General features: G+C 49.0%; 1 protein-coding gene across 4 annotated transcripts in view; it reads right to left on the bottom strand.

The window, feature by feature from the left end:
- The window catches only part of LOC123934352 (neuroligin-4, X-linked), a 295,634-nt gene extending 287,636 nt beyond the window's left edge, over positions 1-7,998 (bottom strand). The window contains exon 1 of one of the 4 annotated variants that reach the window (XM_045994380.1): positions 7,658-7,998. The gene's annotated coding sequence lies outside the window, so the exon portion shown is untranslated. Of the gene's footprint in view, positions 1-6,721; positions 6,742-7,106; positions 7,126-7,657 lie in introns of those variants that run through there. The other 3 variants (XM_045994377.1, XM_045994378.1, XM_045994379.1) reach the window with 3 other exon arrangements.
- Positions 7,999-11,652: the final 3,654 nt, after the last annotated feature.

An 11,652-nucleotide genomic window follows, 5' to 3' on the forward strand; every position in this document is an offset into this window, starting at 1 on the left:
GAGAATGAGTCAACAGAACCCATCACACGGTGGGCAGAGGGCTACACAGACTGAGAGCCTTGGCCACCATGGCCCTTGTGTTCATGGTCATCCTTGTGTTGTCATGCCTGCCTGGTGGCCACATAACATCAGATAGTCTCCATCCTTTTCGTATGGTTTTTTTTTTTTTTTTGGAGTGTCATTGACACACAATTAGTTTCAGGTGGTCACAGTCTTTTTGGAGAAAAGCACGAGTTGCCTATACAGGCAGGAAAGATCCACGGCTAGCCACAGGGTCCCACGGACAGAAGAGGTCCCAAGCGGTTCACGAAAGCACACGAAATGTGAATTCATTACATTTCCCTGAGTACTACAATATGCGTGCCATCACGTGTGGGTAACCGATTTTCCAATCTGTAGTTTCTGTGCACCATTCTACGTCGATACTGGAGACCAGCGTGGAAATGCACTCGCCACATACAATACTTTCTTCTGGAAAATGCAGGACTGTCTATCTCCCAAGATCTACCAAGGTACTCTATGTTTAGGGTACTTTTGATGTTTAATGCTTACAGTATTTTGGATACAGCAATTTATTCTGTAGGCTGTATATTTACAAAAAACTATACAATACATAATTGTGTGTATATATATATTATCTAAATGAATTCATTCATCGAGATACCTAAAAGCTAAAACAGAGATGTATAAAAGCTTTCCAATGAATCACGAAATATACCAAGTTTAAATGATGAAAGCTTTCTCCATCAATTACCTAAATTGCATGTAAAAACAAGTTTATAAATGGATAACGCACAAGTACAATTAGGAGTGCATATAAATGTAATCTTATACACTGGTAATTGTATATGTATTTACATGGAATTTGGCTTGCTAAATGATGCAAGGTTTCTAGATATAGTTTGCTAATAACATTATTTTATGCAAGAAACTGCTCCTAGTTGCGGCACCTGGGGGATCAGTTGATTAAGCATCTGCCTTCAGCTCAGGTCATGATCTCAGGGTCCTGGGATGGAGCCCCACATCCCATCAAGCTCCCTGCTCAGTGAGGAGTCTGCTTCTCCCTCTCTGCCTCTGTCTTTCAAATAAGTAAGTCTTTAAAAAAAGAAAGAAAGGAAAATAGGTCTTGGTTACATTTGTGCATCTGAGCGTCCGTGTGTAGGTAAACACACACGTTTCAATCATTACCACATTCCTTCAGACCAGCCAAGGAATGCAATCCTCGTCCCTGCCTCAGCTGTGAACCAAGCCTTGGTGATGCTGAAATGCGAAACAAGGAAAGTGACACGGAGAGCAAATCCCATCAGGGCGACGGGAACAGAGCAAGAGACCTTTGCCACACTTTGCAAAAGGCCTTCTCAGTGTGGTTTCCAGTCAGCGCCACTCAGGGTCAGTAACCGTGGTTCTTTGTTAAAAGGGTCCAAAACCCCAGCAAGGAATGAGACTTCAAACTAACCAAGTCATTTGTTTTTATGGTCCAAAGAGAGCAGGCCAAGGTCCATGCTTCAAAGAGGGGGCACTTTGCAAAATTTGCAACATTTGTATCCTTTGCCCTTCCGTAGGGGGGCACATGGGGGCAGGGGGGAGGGGACACGATGGCACAACCAACAGAAAGAAAAAAGGCAATGGCGCCTAGAGGAGCAGCTAGCTAATGCCTGCAGGTGTGGAACTTACTCAAACTCCAAGATTCATAGAGGGGAATGGTGCTTGCCGGGGGCTGGGGAGACCGAGAAAGGGGCTTTAGGAATCAATGGGTGTAATCCCTTAGCTAAGCCAGATAAGCAAATTCGAGACCTGAGCGACACAACTTCTTACCCAGTGTTAGCAATACGGTGCCGTTCGCTGGAAAGTTTGCTAAGAGGCCAGACCTCAGCTCCCGTGTTCCTACCCCAGTAACATAAAATCTAAACATACACCTGGAATGATAACTTCCAGACCCGGGGTCTCATCATGCCATGAGAAACTGGCCTTTCCAAACCAGAAGGCTCAGCACCATGAACAGGCAGAACCGAGAAGGTCCCACTGTCATCCCAAAATAGCACAGGGTTACTGTAGCAAATCCCTATTTATAGAACATTCATCTTAAAGAAAGCCACCCAAACAAAACCCTGGATGGTTTCCACACATTTCCACACACCTGTGAAAGCACATGCCATTTCATTAGCAGTACCCCGAATAAAGATCTGTGTCCGGAGACTGATTCCAAGGAGGTTTTAGGCTTCATGCTTCCTCATTTTCTCTCTAGATGATGCAAAGATGACGCTTTCTGCGCTTGGGAATCGGTTCACTACAACATCATCTTACTGTGTAGGTTACGTTCATTGGGGTTTGTTTTTTTTTTTTCCTTAAGGTACCACTTTTGGGAGAAAGGGAGGGTTGGGCGAGATACAAGGACCGTTCTGGAAACTGGCCAATTTGCACGGGCACGTAGAGCTCAGGCAGGCACACACCTGACCAGGGAACTCAACACTCAGTGACTGGAGTTTGAAGGGAGCCCTGGATGGACGGGCTGTGCCCCGCGACCAGCCTTCCATTGCTGTGATTTTAGGAGCCTTTTACCTTTGTTGAGTTGTCACCACTGCAGAGAGAAAAGCTTGGCCTACAGGTCTGTGCAAAGGCAGGCACTGGCGAAATGGCCAACCTGTAGGCCTTGATTTCTACGCCCTGCTCATTTCTGCTCCTCCGTCCTCCCCGAGAAAAAGGAGGGCTGCCCATCCTGCCATTCACAAAGCAAAGAACAGTGGAGGCTTTGAAAAGCCCCGTGTAGGTTGTTTAGGAAAAAATGACAAAAACGGAAAACATTCGTGGAGGGAATGGCCCATGAATGGGCAAACGCTGTCCATGGCATCGGAAACTGGTAGCCGGCGAGTTTAAGAAATCCCTTGTTACCGCACAGAAAGCACAGTCTGTCTTCAGATCATTATTATTATTTAACGTAATTAAGTAGAACATGAAGTGTCTTCTCAAAAAAAATGATGCGACTTGTTTAAACTAACCCCTGAACGTATTTTTCTCATTGGGAAATATAACATCTATTGTTAAGGTGGAAAACATTACAGAAAGAAACACAGAGTGGTTTATATACCCCCCCCCCAAAAAAAAAGGAAAAGAAAAGAAAAAATGTTCCTTACAGTTAAAATCAACATACTGAAATCAGCTCTCCCCATGTTTGGGATTTAAGTCTACTTTAGCCGGAGAAGCCTATCTGCCGGGTGAGGATTTAGGGACGTCAAATATGTTTATCTTGAAACGTCATTGGAGTAAGATACATTCCATCAACAAGTTGCCGTCCTCATCCTGATCTGCCAATACTCAATGTTTCCACTACGGAGCTCTAGTTCAAACCACAGACTCTGAAACAGAAGCCAAATTCCCATGCACTTGAATGTTTACTTTTGTAAAAACCATCTCCAGCCTTTTCTTTTTCTTCCCCTCCCTGTGGTCGGGGCATAAGAGGGACCATATTCTAAAGAGTTCTGAAAAAGACCCTTGCACATTCTGAAAGCAATGTAACAGGCTTAGCCAGTAAGCACGCTACCCCTGGTGCCGAGACCAGAAGCTTTCCACAGATTACTACAAAGACACCCAAATGAAAAGGCCAAGTTCAGAAATAAAGAGAAACCCCCATATACTTATCATTAGTCTACACATTCCATGCCAAAAGGAAAAGAAAAAAAAAAAAGAACTTGCCACAATCCTCAAGTTCATTCACTTGCAAATTTAGCAACAGCTCTGTACCTGCCTTATCCGCCTCCTGGGGCAATCAGTTACGAATCAAGTATCTTTTCTATTCTTAGATTTGCTCAAAATGGGCTGGACTGCAGCATTGAAGACCAAACATACATTCAGCATTATTTGTTGAAGAAGAAAAAAAAAATACAAAGGAAGGGAACCATTCCTTTACCCCAGAAAAACAGGTCAAAACACCTTAAAGCCGGCCTCGGATCACAGCTATTATTATGAAAATACAATTATCATTCAATTCCTGCTCCAAATCATCCCGGTTTCCCCCAAAGAACACAATCCTCTCATTTGAATTCAGTGATTTAAACTGATGAAGTAATTTTCCACTTGCTACAACTGGTCCTGATCATTTTCTTCTACGCCAAGATGCTACTCTTGAAACCTGCCATAGCTACAAATTTATGCCATACATTTAAGCCATATATATATGTGGCCATATATATATAGCATTTCCTTGGATAACACAATTCTGGAAGTCTAATCTGGAAAAAAAAAAATACATAGTTGCAGAGCCTTCCCTACGCCCCCCCCCCCCCCCCGGTGAAATTCTTAGGTTCCCCATATGGGGACAAAAACAAATACAAAATCCAGAATTTTTTTTTCTTTCGGGAAATAAGGCATGGATGCACCCATGTACTATTAACGGTGTCTCTTGTATTCCGTGCACACAGGGAAACCTATCCTGAGATTTTTTTCACGCTTCCTGTTAACCTCTTCCCACTGACAACTCAAGGCACGTAATACTTCTGTACTCTCTCCCCTCCCTTCCCCACCGCCCCCACAAAAGTGCAGATTTCGGTGCAATGTGCTCATTTCTCTGCGTTCTGCCACCCTCTAGGAAGCCGGTGAGCCTGTCCCTTCCCACCGGGGAGCCGTGTGAGCGGCTGAGGTTGCTTTGTTCTGATGGGAAGTCGGATCTGTTTCTCTCCTGGACCTTGAATTTCTGGCTGCAGGACGTCCCTCCCCACCCGGGCTTCAGCTGGCCCCTGTGTGTTGCCTGCGGAACGCCCACACGGGCTGCAAATTCTGCATCAGGATAACTAGGTCTCCCTAAACTTTTTCTTGCCTTCTTTTACCCCTTTTTTTTTTTTTTTTCCTTTTCTGCGTTCCTGAAATCCTGCTAAGTGCTGACTCTGGGCATAGCCCTAGCTCGCCCCACCTCTCACTAGAAGGCAGTTAAGGCAACGCGCCCTTGATGCCGAAGCCATAGATCCCTTCCCAAAGCATAGGCTATGAGCACCTAAAACCGTCCCACCCCCCCCCCCCATTGACCAAATGGGGCGGGGGGGGGCCAAATCCCAAGCAGAATCCATACCACCACCTTGTGGATTCTGCTCGCAAGGACAGCACCTGCTAGGTTTAATAACCCCCACCCAGCAGCCCTCACCCCACATTTCTTAAGTTGGGTCCAAAAGCGAGACTGGGATCCGCGGTGCCCGCTCGCCCCACACTCACCGGCGCGCTCGGGTTCGGGCGCTCCGCGCGCCCCAGGCTCCTGACCCGAGCTGCGGCCGGGACCCTCCGCGGGGGCCGTCCCCTCCCCCCCACCAGCTCCCCTCCCCCCGGGCCCCCAACGCGGCTTCCGGCGCCCCCTCCCCAGCCCGCCCCGAAAGAGCAGCCCCGCGGCTCCGACAACACACAGACGCACACCTGCGGGCCGGTTCAGCACAAGGAGTCCGAGCGAGCGCAAGCCGCAGCCAAAAATAATGCATAAAATAAAGGCAGCGAGGCTTTGCTGGGGCAGGGCGGGGGGTCGCAGAGGCCGTGCCCCGCGCCTTCCCGGCCGGACGCGGGCTCCCAGGTGGTCCCCCGGGCCGGGGGTGCGGAGCTCCGGGCGCCCCCGCCCCCGCCCCCGGAAGAAAGGGCGCTGTGTCTGGCGGCGAGCAGGCGCCGGAGTGGTGCGCCCGGGCCCAGGGCTGCGCGCCGCACGGGGCCCGACCCCCACGCGCGGACCCCGGCGCCGGCCCGCGAGACCCGCGCCCAGCACTCCGAGCCCGCGCGCCCTCTCCGGGCCGAGGGAGCCAGGGCAGGGTGGGGGGCGCGCGCGGGGAGGCGGGGGGCGTCCAGCAGGCAGACGGGCGAGCGCGCCCAGGCAGGCGGCGGGCGTCCGGGAGAGCGGGCGGGGGAGGGGACAGCCGAGGGGTCGGCCGCGCGGCCGGGGAGCTGGGCCCTGCCCCCACCACTGCCAGCCCGCGGTCCCCCACCCCGCCCGCGCCCGCGCCCCCGCCCCGGCGCAGGGTCTGCAGCCGCGCGACACGTTGCCCCTTCCCGCCCCCGCCCGCACGGCCGCAGGTCGGGCCACGCGGGTGCGGGCGCAGGCGGAGGGGCGCCGCCGCGGCCTGGGGGAGGGGGCGGGACTCAAGTTCGCCGGCTGCCTTCGGGGTCTCGCAACCCCGCGCCCACTCCCCGTTGTGCACCCGCCCCCGCCTCGGGCCGCCGGGAGCCGGATCTTCGCGACCAGCTCTGCCCACTGGAGTAGGAGGGGGGCCAGGCCGAGCCGCGCGGGATTGGAGTGGGGGGGCAGAAATCGGCCGCGGAAGCCGGGGGTTGGGGGGCAGGAGGGAATGTGCAGCGCGGGACGGCCGAGAGCTTTGGGATGGGGGTTTCTGCTAGGTTCCCCGAGGCCAAGGGGGGGGTCCACATATAGGAACCGACTCCTACCTCCAGACCCCTACCTCCAGCGTAGGCCAGGGGACCCGCCGGCCGTGCGCCCCGCGAGCTCTGCTCCCGGGAGCCGGCTTCTCTGGGGGTCGGCATCCCCCTGAGACCCCGCTAGGGCGCCGGGCGCACGTTCCCGCAGCGACCAACTTTTGTGGTCCTGCAGACACGCAGGCGGCGCGGGGATGCTGCTCGCAAGGCAGCTGCGTGCCCCCCGAAAAGGTCCAGGCCAGACCCAAAGGCTCCCGAAACAGGAAAACACCGCCGCCGCCACCCCCCCCCCCTTTCCGCCGCTTGCCTCCCCCCTACCCACACGCACGGGAAAAGGGGGGCCTGGAGCCCGCGCCCCGGCTTTGCAGAACCCGCTCGAAGCTGCCGTCATTTGGTTTCCACCCGGGGTCTCCGGCGCGCCCGGGTCGCTCCCCAGCAAAGCCCAGCCAGGTCCTAATCAATCACGTGCGTTATTTCGTGCATCACATCAGCCGTCATCTTCTACGAGGCCGGCAGAGGATGGAGGAGGGAAAAAAAAAATCGCTTAATACAACCCCGGCCAAGCCTGTTTTCCTTTCTTCCTCTCTGGTTAACCCAAAAAAAGCAGCCCGGGAGCTGGTAGCTGACAGTCTACTTAAAGAAGGAGGAGGGGGGGAAAAAGAGAGAGAGAGAGAAAAGGGGGGGGGGGGGCAAAAAAGCTCGTGGCTGCTCACAGTCTCCAGAAGTAGTCCTGTCTTCATCTCCAGTCCCGGTTTGCAGAGAACTGACGCTTTGCTCCTGTTCTCCCTCTACTGCAGATAAATTTTTTTTTCCTCCTCTCCCCGCCACACTCTTCTGTTTATTTGTATGTAAGACAGCGCTACTTTGTAAACACATCACACACGGCCCCAAGGCCGTTCAAACAGCTGATTGCAGCAAAATACTTCCAAAGCCCCGGGGGTCCCAATTTTTTTTTTTAAGTCAAAAGGATAAAAAGGAAAAAAAAATTAAAATGCAATGTTAGTGTGGATCTGTGCATGAAGCTGGCACAGGACGGGCCCCCCATATCCGTCCACACTCCCACCCACACCTCAGAAATGGAGCGGCAGATGGGCGCGATTTCTTGTCCGAATTTCCAAAATAAAATGCAAGAAAAGGCCTGGAGGAAGTGGAGCTCGAGCGCCTTTGGGGAGGCTCCGGCTGGGGCGCACACACACGTCCCAGGGTTGAAAAGGCTTGGAAAATACATCCGTAACCCAGAGACCCATGTTAACACGGCACCTACCTTAGTCGCGGAAGAGCTGCATTGGCCGGAACGGCTGTTTTCCACACATCCAGATTTTTCTAGGGAACCCTGACGGCGGGTAGCATTCAGGAAGGCTGTGTTGAGTCCGGGAGTCTGTGCTTTTTCCAATCCCCCCCCCTTCCCTAGATCTGCTCCTCCAGAGGAATGTGGGGACCACCGACGCGGCCGTTGGGAGGAAATTCGTTGTGTCGGCCCCCAAGAGGAGGAAAAAGCCACCCAGTGGGAGCAGGAAGGGCAGAGCGGGGTCTGAATGAGAGCTCTGTGCGGAGAGACAGAGACGGGTCTGCCAGGGAGAGGGGAGACTGGAGAGAGAGCTCCTGATGTCTCCGCGGTCCCCCTCTGCTATTGGACCAAACTGAATGAAATTTACAAAGCCAGCAGCCAATGGATCTCCGCACTGGGTCCCATCACTACAGAAACCACATCCACCGCTACGAGCTAATGCAAAGAGCAGCTAATCCCAGTGCAAACCAGCTGTAACAGAGATCCCCGGGGCCAGGGTGGCGAAACAGGTGAGCGCGTCACGCGGGGCCACCATGCCACTGGGGCGCGGAACAAAGCTGGCTGCTGCCGGGGCGGTTCTGCTCTCCTCCACCCCAAACACGCTACAGTATTTGCAAACATCTTTAACTCTTGGAGGGTTTGCACCGCAAGGAGGCTGGCAGAGAGGAGCCCTGCGGTCGGGCTGACAAATATGTTACTGTGCAGGGTGGTGGTGTGGTTACACCAGAAGCAACAGTATCTTTTTTTTTTTTTTTTTTTTTTTTGCATCAAATTGCAATGGAAGGTCTGTAAAGGACAGAGCCTCCCTGATGCCCAGGTGATAGGTCCATACCTTTCGTTTGCTTCTTTTCTGATACAGTCATGTTTGGGATGAATACAGCACTGGGAGAGGTTGTTAGGATTTGGCCAGTTATAGTTCAACACCTCAGCCCTGCTTCCAGGGTCCAGTTAATGCTTCCCCGGCCAACTTCAAGTTTGCGGGTAGGACCTGGTATGTATCCTTGGCTTGGAGGGAGCCGGCTCTGCATGGGCCGGGTCTGAGGTCTCTAACCGATAAGTCAGGGGACGCTGTATGAACGCAGATGCTAAAACCACATTGCTGGGGCTCAAGCTGCACATGACCTTAGGTGTGGATTTAAGTGTTCTGCCTCTGTCTCTGCATCCGTCAAATGGAGAAGGTAGAAGGAGGGACTTGCTGGTGTCATCGTGATGGGAGCTAACACAAGGACTCAACATGCAAGAAGCTGTAAATCAGGGCTTGCTTTTCCTAAAATCATTTCACAGGATATATCTATGGAAGGATGTCTTTATGGAAGGAAATGTATTTATTGAAGGAAAAAGGGGATGTCCCCTACCCAGAGGACATCATCACTATGCCTTCTGCGCCTAGACGGCCGACGGAGGCATCCAGCCTGCAGTCGGTATTTGCTGCGTTGGAATTAGGGATTCCTCCCAAATTTTGGGAGAGAAACTTATGGCGGATGGGGGGGGGTAGGCGGGGAAGGGGGACAATAAAGGGGAAGGTGATGGATACTGAGTCAGGTTACTTGCTTTCATTTTAAGTGTCTACCCTTGCTAGCTTTGACATATTGGAAAGTGGGTCCTATTCTATGAATCTGAGAGATTACGCCCGTCAAAGAATGATTTAAAATCAGACTTTTGTGGTTTTCTGGGGATGTTTAAGTGAGATACTATGTATGAAATCACCTTTTACCAAAAAGATGTATACAAATCTATGCCTGCATATGTATATATAAAACTTATTATATATAGTAATAAATTATATATATTTATTATATATACACATATATATAACTCATAAGTAATATATAACAATATAATAATTTTATAAGTCATAAATCATATAAGTTATATATAACTTATTATATATTATATATGACATATAATACATTACATATAATAATTAATTATATAATACTAAAATATAATAAGTTATATTTAATAAGTTATATATAATTTATATGTCATATATATCATATATAATAGTAATATGTTATATATAAATGTGTATATGTAATATATAATAAGTTATGTATATTATACATATTATATAGTAAGTTATATATATCTCCAATTATACATATTATATATTATATAATAAGTTTTATTTTTATTTATTTATTTATCTCCAATAATAGGAGACATATGTATTTCCCAAAACAGAGCTTGGAAAAGGGACTCGACCCAAACACAATAGTGTATAGGAGGCCAGAAAGTCATTGGCTTTGCCAAGAATGTATTAATTAATTGACTGACTTATAAATTCAAGTATTCATTGAGCCCAGGCATAATTCTAAACACCGAGAACACATTTGTGAGCCACACTCATTTATTTTTGAAGAAGCATACGGTCTGGTGGGCACGGTGGCCAACAGTGTAAGAAAAGGAAATGATCACAAGGTACGGGGGAAATGCTCTGATGCCTGAATTCATAGGGATCCGTGGAGGTGGGAATGCTGAAGGAAGGGTCTTTCTTCGAAAGAGAAGTACATAGCAATTGATCGGGTGCAGAAGTTGAGGAGGAACGCTACAGAAACCCAGCGGCTAATGGGCAGCATCGACTAGCTGTAGGTGGGAATTGGAAGCGGAGAGGGTGTGGTGTGAGTAGGGCACGCCGGGCGCCAACAGGGCAGGTAAGACAAGAGAGTGAAGTGTGTTCTGGGACCTATGTGGAGAGGATGTTGAATGCCACTGTGACCGCGTGGAATTTATTGCATTAATGGTGGAACCCTGGGAACATAGTGTAAGTCACAGTAGGAGAGAAAGAATCAGATTTACGTTTTAGAACAATCACAGCGGAGAATGAGCGGGAGGGGACCCAACTCTGAAAACAAAGGAGATACTTTCTGAGTCTCTTGGGAGGGCGGATGTCCTAGAGAAATGATGTCTTGGGTAATGGAAAGAGACAAGAAAAGGAAGACAGGAACTGATGTGAGTGTAGGACAGGTCATGTCTAAATACATTAAGGCAGCCTAAAAAAGTGAACTTGGGGAGGGAGAGCTTGGATGCACGGGTAACATCTTAATGTCTGTCTTAGTGTGGGGGTGGATTGTTTTAGTAGCAGACCTGTTTGCTGAGATCTGTTACCTGGTCTGAAAGATTTTATTTTGCTTTAACAAAATACTTAAAAAATGCTCAGGTCCCTGAAAAAATAATACTTTAGCAGAGCAATTTGTTAAGAAAAAAAATGAATGTATGATTGCATGAGTTTATAATTTTCCCTAATCCTAATCACATGAGACCAGGGTTGGAAAAAGAACCAAAACACACCAGTTCTTACCCTGTTGGGAGGACATATTGTAATGGAGTGAATAGAGTTGGAAAGATTTTAAATCCAGAGTTCTGGGAGCGATAAGGGTATAATTCTTTGTGCTCCCACTAGAAATCTAGTTGCACAGTATGGGCCAAGATGAAGACACAGGTCATGGAAAGATATAAACCCACGGCATACAGGGGAGAGCCATTGACATGAACTGAGTCTGGTACGGAGGAAATGGAAGGAGCCTGACCATCTCCACTGTACCTTTGCTCTTCTTGATGTTTCCATCTTGTTGCCTCCGTCCACCAATTCTGGGATAATGTTCATGCTCCTGTGGGGTTCATATAATTAACCCTAAATACAGTCTTGGCTAAACCACGTATTGCCATTTCAATACTAAGTCATGACTCAGCTAATACAAGGATTACAAGACAGAAATATGACAATGTCAAACAATAATTATTAATATAATAGTAATATATACTATCTGATTAATTGCTACACAGTATTGGATATATATATATATGTATGTATGTATAATATACAAGATGCTTAAAGTCTAAGAGCGTGTTAAGTCAGTAAAATCCAAGGTAATGTACGGTATATACCATCCTGGAAGCATATGAGAAGCATAGCATGATTCCTGAAGGAGAGATGAGAAAATCTCTCATGTATAACTAAGGTTTTTCTG

The sequence above is a fragment of the Meles meles genome, chromosome X (assembly GCF_922984935.1).
Source record: "Meles meles chromosome X, mMelMel3.1 paternal haplotype, whole genome shotgun sequence".
Taxonomy (NCBI): Eukaryota; Metazoa; Chordata; class Mammalia; order Carnivora; family Mustelidae; genus Meles; species Meles meles.